At 36.6% G+C, this 6,964-nt stretch overlaps 1 non-coding gene across 1 annotated transcript; it reads left to right on the top strand.

The window, feature by feature from the left end:
- The first annotated feature begins 4,157 nt into the window (after nucleotides 1-4,157).
- Nucleotides 4,158-4,265, top strand: LOC138806454 (U6 spliceosomal RNA). Its single transcript, XR_011365893.1, has one exon. It is a non-coding gene; the product is annotated as a U6 spliceosomal RNA (small nuclear RNA).
- The last annotated feature ends 2,699 nt before the right edge of the window (nucleotides 4,266-6,964 follow it).

Raw genomic sequence — 6,964 nt, 5'->3', positions numbered from 1 at the left:
GCCTGTGTTTCTTAGGGTCTGGCTTATTTCACTTAGCGGAGGTTCACAATAGCCCAATAGCTTTGTACATATGACATTGTAAAATGATGCTAATCAGAATGATCTCCACGATATGCAAACAAGAGGGTTTTTTGGTTGTTTTGGGCTTTGGTGTGTTGTTGTTGTTGTTAGTGTACTGTTTGCAGTTATTTCTTTTGTATTTCTTTTATTTTTCTTCTCTGGTTTATTCTCTATGTTTCTGATTTTGGTACCTTTCATCTTGCATGCAAGTTTATCTAATTTGGGGAAGAGAAGGGGAATCACAGAAATAGTGGAACAGAGGGTGAACCAGTGGCAACAGCCATACTCACTAGACACTATGTTGGAAATGAACTTTTTAAATTGAGGGGGAGGGGATTTGGAGGAGAAGGAAAGTCGGTGAAAACAAGGGAGGGAGTAACACTTTTCAAAAAGAAATGCACTCGTTACCTTCCTTATGTAACTGTAACCCCTCTGTACATCATCTTTGTAATAAAATAAAAAAGAGAAATAGGTGTAAGGTGTCAGCCATCAGAAAGACTAGAATGTGAGACAGAAATGAAGTAGAGACAAGAGCTCTGTAGAGGAAGATGAAAAGAAATATAATAGAGTAATGATATACTAAAGAAACCAAGAGAAGCAACTGGAAGCTAGATAAACCCCGTGATGGTTGTGAGGGCTGGCTGAAGCGGCAGAGGGAGCGAGAACTGTTTTTTGTTGTTGGTGGTGGTGGTCGTGGGGCTTGAACTCTGGGCCTGGGCGCTGTCCCTCAGCTCTTCAACTCAAGGCAAGCACTCTGCCACTTGAGCTACAGCGCCACTTCCAAGGGAGCGAGAACTGGAGAGTAATCACTAAGTTGAAAATGAAGAGACGTTATCCCTACACCCATTTTTCATCTTTATTAAGTAAGAGTTGAATTACAATTTGGTACATTGCTTTTTGGAATACAATTGTGCATGCATGAAATCATACCCTACCTACAAACCAAAGGGACTCATGTAACAGCACACATCAGCCTTTCACTTAGGTTTATTTCGAACCAGAGAAGACTGTTACTATATTCCTGATCACCTTTTGTGACCCACCCCAGAAAGAATAGGTAGACTTTTGGATACTTGTAGATAGACAGAATAACCTGATGTCAGTCTATGTTAAGTCCAAAGACATGAGAAGTAGCCTCTGTTTATGATGTGCACAGGACTGCTGTAGCTAAGTCTTCTATAAGATTTGAGGCATTAGAACTCAAGAGGCCATTTATTCTGGGAAATTAAAGCAGCATCACAGAAATCAGTGAAGAACTTCCTAGGAGGACCTTTGTATTCATATAGGTGGTATACTGAAGAAAATGGTGGGTGCAGAGAAGATTGGAAAGATACCGTACAGAATGTACTGGAAAGTAATGATCAGTTTCTATTGAAATCAGCTCAGTGTTTAACTAGTGACTACACCAAACATAAAGTCATTGTGACTTCACTCAGACTCATGGTGGTAGCAACATCAGGAAAGAGATTCACAAGGCTCTTTCATGAGACAGGAGGATTATGAATCAAAAAGGTACCTTTAGATAATCAAGTGAAAGAACCCAATGATTCATTTGGTGGTTGAATAGAGTTAGAGACATCACTATGAACTTGTGCTGAGCTCTCTCTCTCTCTATATATATAGTATATACACATACACATATGCATATGTATATATACATATATGTATGTATGTATTTATACACATATGTACATATAGTATATATGTGTATGTATGTGAATATATATATATATATATATATATATATATATATATATATATATATATATATATTAGACTTAAAGCCAAGCACCAATGGCTTATTCTTGTAATGGTAGCTATTCAGGAGGCTGAGATCTGAGGATTGTGGTTCAAACCCAGCCTGGGCAGGACAGTCTATGAGATTCTTATCTCTAACTAATTGGTAAAAAACCAGAAGTGGAGCTGTGGCTCAAGTGGAAGAGTTGCTAGCCTTGAGGATAATGCCTCAAGGATAAATCTTGGGCTTCAAGTTAAAGCCCCAAACAGGTGCAAAAAATTATATTAATTACACACACACAAAAGTTCAGATCTACTTCTTTTTGTTGGTAATGGGGCCTGAACTCTGGGCCTGGGCGCTGTCCCTCAGCTCTTCAGCTCAAGACTAACACTTCACCACTTGAGCCACAATGCCACTTTCAGCTTTTTCTGCTTATGTGGTGCTAAGGAATCAAACCCAGGGCATCATGCATGCAAGGAAAGCACTCTACTACTGAGCCACCTTCCTAACCCCCAGAAGTGCTTTTTTTTTCACTCTGTCAGTGAAGTGCTCCACTGCCATGAACACATCTGATATTTCTTTGTTTGTAATATCATACTCTAATTCATTTTTATTTTTGGAGAAATTACTGACTCTAGAATTGGGATAGGAAATGAAGATGAACCTACAGCATCTAGTGGGGGCAAAATGTAAAAGACCTGCTATAGATAGATAGATAGATAGATAGATAGATAGATAGATAGATAGATAGATAGATAGATAGAAAGATAGAAAGATAGTTGATATGGATGATAGGTTATAGATAAATATGTAGAGAGATGATAGATAAATATGTAAGTAAATAGATGATAGGTAGATAATCATGAAGATAGATGATAGATTACATACAGATGATAGATAAATATATGCATAGATAAATATGTAGATAGATAGACATAAACAATAGTTCATAACACATACATACAAACATCAGTAATGATAGAAAGATAAATAGGCAGACATCAGATGACAGACAGACAGATAACCTCACCATGATTAAGGCTTGTCCAAGTGATACAGGAGGCAACTGAAAGAGCATCTATCCAGTGGCCAAAAATGAATAAGTAAAATAAATGCTATGGGATTCTGACCCAAAATATAAAATTAAAAAATCACAAGGATATTTTGATATAAATAATTATATGAAATAAGTAAATGGGGAGTAAGAAGTTAAATGTCTGGTGGAGAATAAGTCCAAATACTTTATGGAGAGACATGATCCTCAAAATGGGTGGCATGGCTCCTCATTGTTTAGATGGACAGAGTGAGCTTTTCCTGAAGCTGACAGCTTTATGGTAAGGAGCCATACCACTGTTCGGCCATCAGTCCTCTGGGTCAGTAGATGAGGCTGGTGATACAGCTTGTGCTTGAGCAGTTCATTCACCACAAGCTGTCGTTTTCATCCAGTTGAGCCTCTTTGTGAGAGCACTTGCTTTCTCTAGTTCTCCATCCCAGTGTATTCCTGCTTTGGCCACAGCTCCAGCTTTCCTACCCACTCACCTCAACATGTTAACTCACTGAATCAATAATGACACTTTAACATTAAAAAAATGTTCAGAAAAATCTTGGCAGACATTGAGACAGAACAACAGACTCAATTAACCCTGTTTATATAGGCAATCCTCCAGTTCTGAAAGACTCTTTTCATCTAAGGGTAGATAAATAAAACTCATCACAGAGCTTTTGAAAACACATTGCCCCATAAAAATTAAAAACAAAGATACATAGAATGATTATAAATTTAGACAGGATTAATCTCAAGAAAAAACATTTTAAAAAGCAAATCTGGGGCTGGGAAGGTGGCTCAGTGGTAGAGTGCTTGCCTTGCATGCATAAGGCTCTGGGTTCAATTCCTCAGCACCATATAAGCAGAAAAAGCTGGAAGTGGTGCTGTGGCTCAAGTGGTAGAGGGCTAGCCTTGAGCAGAAGAGCTGAAGGACAGCACCCAGGCCAAGTTCAGACCCCACAACCAACAACAACAAAAAAGCTAATCTGCTTTGTGTTTCCAAATAGAGGTAAGTGACATGATTTCAGGATGCAATTAGTAAGTGACCAGATGATGATGATTTACAACAGAAAAAATTGAAATATTCTCTAAAGAAGATAGAAATATAGAGAAATAAAAAGTCATAAGAAAATAATATGAAGGGAAGAATAATAGAGAGTATGCATTGGGGATACATTTTACATGACTAGAAATGTCACAATAAAGTTTCTTTAGTACAACCAATGGACGTTAACAAAAATCATAAAAATATAGACCAAAGGAGAAAAACCATGCTCTGTGGCAAACATAAACTTTTAGGAATTAATAGGTACAGTGCTTGTACCAACAGCACATATACTAAAAGTGGAACAATACAGAAAAGATTTGTATGGCTCCTAAACAAGAATGACATGGAACTTCTAAAAAAAATGAACTATGCAACTTGTGGGTAGGGGTGGGAGGGAAAATCAGAGGAAAGTGAAGGAAGGGGTGATAGTGTGCAAGAAGCATTGTACTTATAACCTGACTTTTGAAACTATAACCCCTTTGTACAATTCCTTAAAATAACAATAAAAATAAATAAAGCAAAGAAAAGGAATTAAGATGTATATAATATAGGAAATAGATTGGAAACCTTTCAGATGCATGAAAAAATGACAAACATTTCTTAAAAGACAGAAGAACGATGCTGGAGGTCAAAGGTAAAGAAAGTTGATGATTCTGAAGAAAATATAGAGATCATTTATATTTCAAATGGCTGGTTCTTGGAAAAGGAAGAGAAAATTCCGAAGTCAGTGTCTTACAAGGTTGATATAATGTTGATATAAAATGATTAGAAAAAAAACCCATTAGATTACATTCTTAAAGGACTTTGCAGGTCACTTTTGCCTATAAATACTAAAAATTACAGAATTTATTAATGAAAAGAATCCATACTGTAAGAGGGGTGAGGTAGCACTTGCTTGTCATCATAGCTGTCCAAGCTGACCCCCAAAAAGAGACTCTATCTCAAAGAAGATAGAGCAATGCAGGTACTAGTGGCTCATGCCTATAATCATAGCTACTCAGAAAGCTGAGACCCATGGGATAGCAGAGCAGATCTGGAAGGCAGAATAGTTTGTGAGACCTCATCTATAAATTGACAAACAAAAAGCTAGGTTGGAGTTTTGTCTCAAATGATGTAGCACCAGCTGAGCAAGCAAGCCTTGAGTTCAAAACCAAGTAAACAAAAAATGGTAAATAAATAAAAATAACCAAAGTGGACTGAAGGCATGCTTCAAGAGATAGAGTGCCTGTCCAGCAAGCATGAAGTCCTGAGTTCAAACCCCAGTACTACAGAATTGATAGCAACTCAGAAGCAATGAGCACCTTCATGGAATCAGATTGTACTTTTTTTTTTTTTTTTTGGTCAGTTGTGGATCTTGAACTCTGGGCCTGGGCACTGTTCCTGAGCTCTTTAGCTCAAGGCGAGTGCTCTACCACTTGAGCCATAGTGCCACTCCCAGTTTTCCGAGGTTAATTGGAGATAAGAGTTTCATGGACTTTCCTGCCTGGGCTGGCTTCGAACCATAATCCTCAGATCTGAGCCTTCTGAGTAGCTAGGATTACAGGCATGAGCCACTAGCACCTGGCTCAGATTGTATTTTCTACCAATTCTCACAACATAAAAAAAAAAAAAATCAAAGCTTGCTCTACAAATCACTGAGTCCAGGTCTAATGAAGGAATGTTCAAGATGAGCCATCCCCATTACTCACAGGAGTTGATAAAAAGGAGTTTGTGATATTAGCAAAGTGAATTCAGTCTCATATCAATAAAATGATTGCACTAATTTGGGTTTGTTTCTGAAAATCCCCAAAGGTTCAACTATGATGAAAACAATAAATGCAATCGATATAATCTACCACATAAGCAGAACTGAGGGGGGAAAACATATAGTCATCTTAATTGCCACAGAAAAAACAGTTGACAAATTTTTATATAGTCTCATGAAAAAAATCACTCAACAAATTGGACACAAGAAACTTCTTCAACATCATAAAGGCTATTTATGAAAAAAATGTTAACATCACATTCAATAGTGAAATAACTAAAAATGTTCATCCAAATTCCAAAAGTAGACAAATTGGCTTTTGCCACTCTTGCTCAAAATAGTGGTGGAAATTAAAGCCAGAAAAGCTCAGCAAGAAGAGAAACAAAAGACATCTAAATCAGAATAGAAGGAGTAAAATTACCTTTTTGATAGATGACATTGTTAGCTAGGACAAAATCCCAATGGTGTAAAAAATGTTAGAGCTAAATATTTAGTTCAGAAAGTAGCAGGATTTAAAAAAACAGCACACAAAATACAACAGTGTGTGAAAAAGAATATTTAGAAAATTCTTTTCAGTGTATGTGAAAAAGAATATTTAGAAAAAGTTCATTTACGTGAGATCAAAAGAATAAAATACTTGCAAGTCTTTAAGCTAAATCTACCTGCAAGGGAGATCTCAAATAGTGTAATTCCTTAAAAAGGCAAAATCAAAGTTCAGCAAAAATAAAGAATAAAACACCAGGAAGCAGGTACTCCAAAGAGGCAGGGTGAGGTCAAAGAAAAAGGGGTGGGTGAATAAAGAGAAGACAAGGAGAATGCAGTCAAGATTCCAATATTTATCCTACAACATTAAGAAGACTGAGGTAAGGGGTGGAGAGGGAAGGGAGGAGTAAGAATGTTGAAAGGGGGTGACACTGATCAAGATATATTGTATTCAGAAACTGCTTTGTTACATGGATAGTGCTTTTTACAACTACTTAAAGATAATAATAAAAAGAACAAAAAGAAAAAAGAGGAATATAGCATAAAATACAAAGAAATAAATTTGACCAAAGAGACAAAAATAATTTTACCACGAAAACTATAAAAAAAAATGCTGAAAGAAATCAAAGACATAAATGAATGGGGAGTCTGGCTGTATTCATGGATTAGAAGACATAATATTACTCAGAGGTACATAATACACAATGGGGTCTACAGATTCAATGCATTTGCTACTAATATCCCCTAAATAATAAGATTTCAGAAATAAAAAAAATCTATTCTAAATTCCAGAATCCAATTCTAGGAGTTAAAAAATATGAATCCTAGGTATGGAGTCGCAAGGCA

Source organism: Dipodomys merriami, unplaced genomic scaffold, assembly GCF_024711535.1.
Source record: "Dipodomys merriami isolate MVZ:Mamm:240054 unplaced genomic scaffold, mDipMer1.0.p SCAF_4, whole genome shotgun sequence".
Classification (NCBI taxonomy): Eukaryota; Metazoa; Chordata; class Mammalia; order Rodentia; family Heteromyidae; genus Dipodomys; species Dipodomys merriami.
This window is presented reverse-complemented; position numbering and strand designations above follow the sequence as displayed.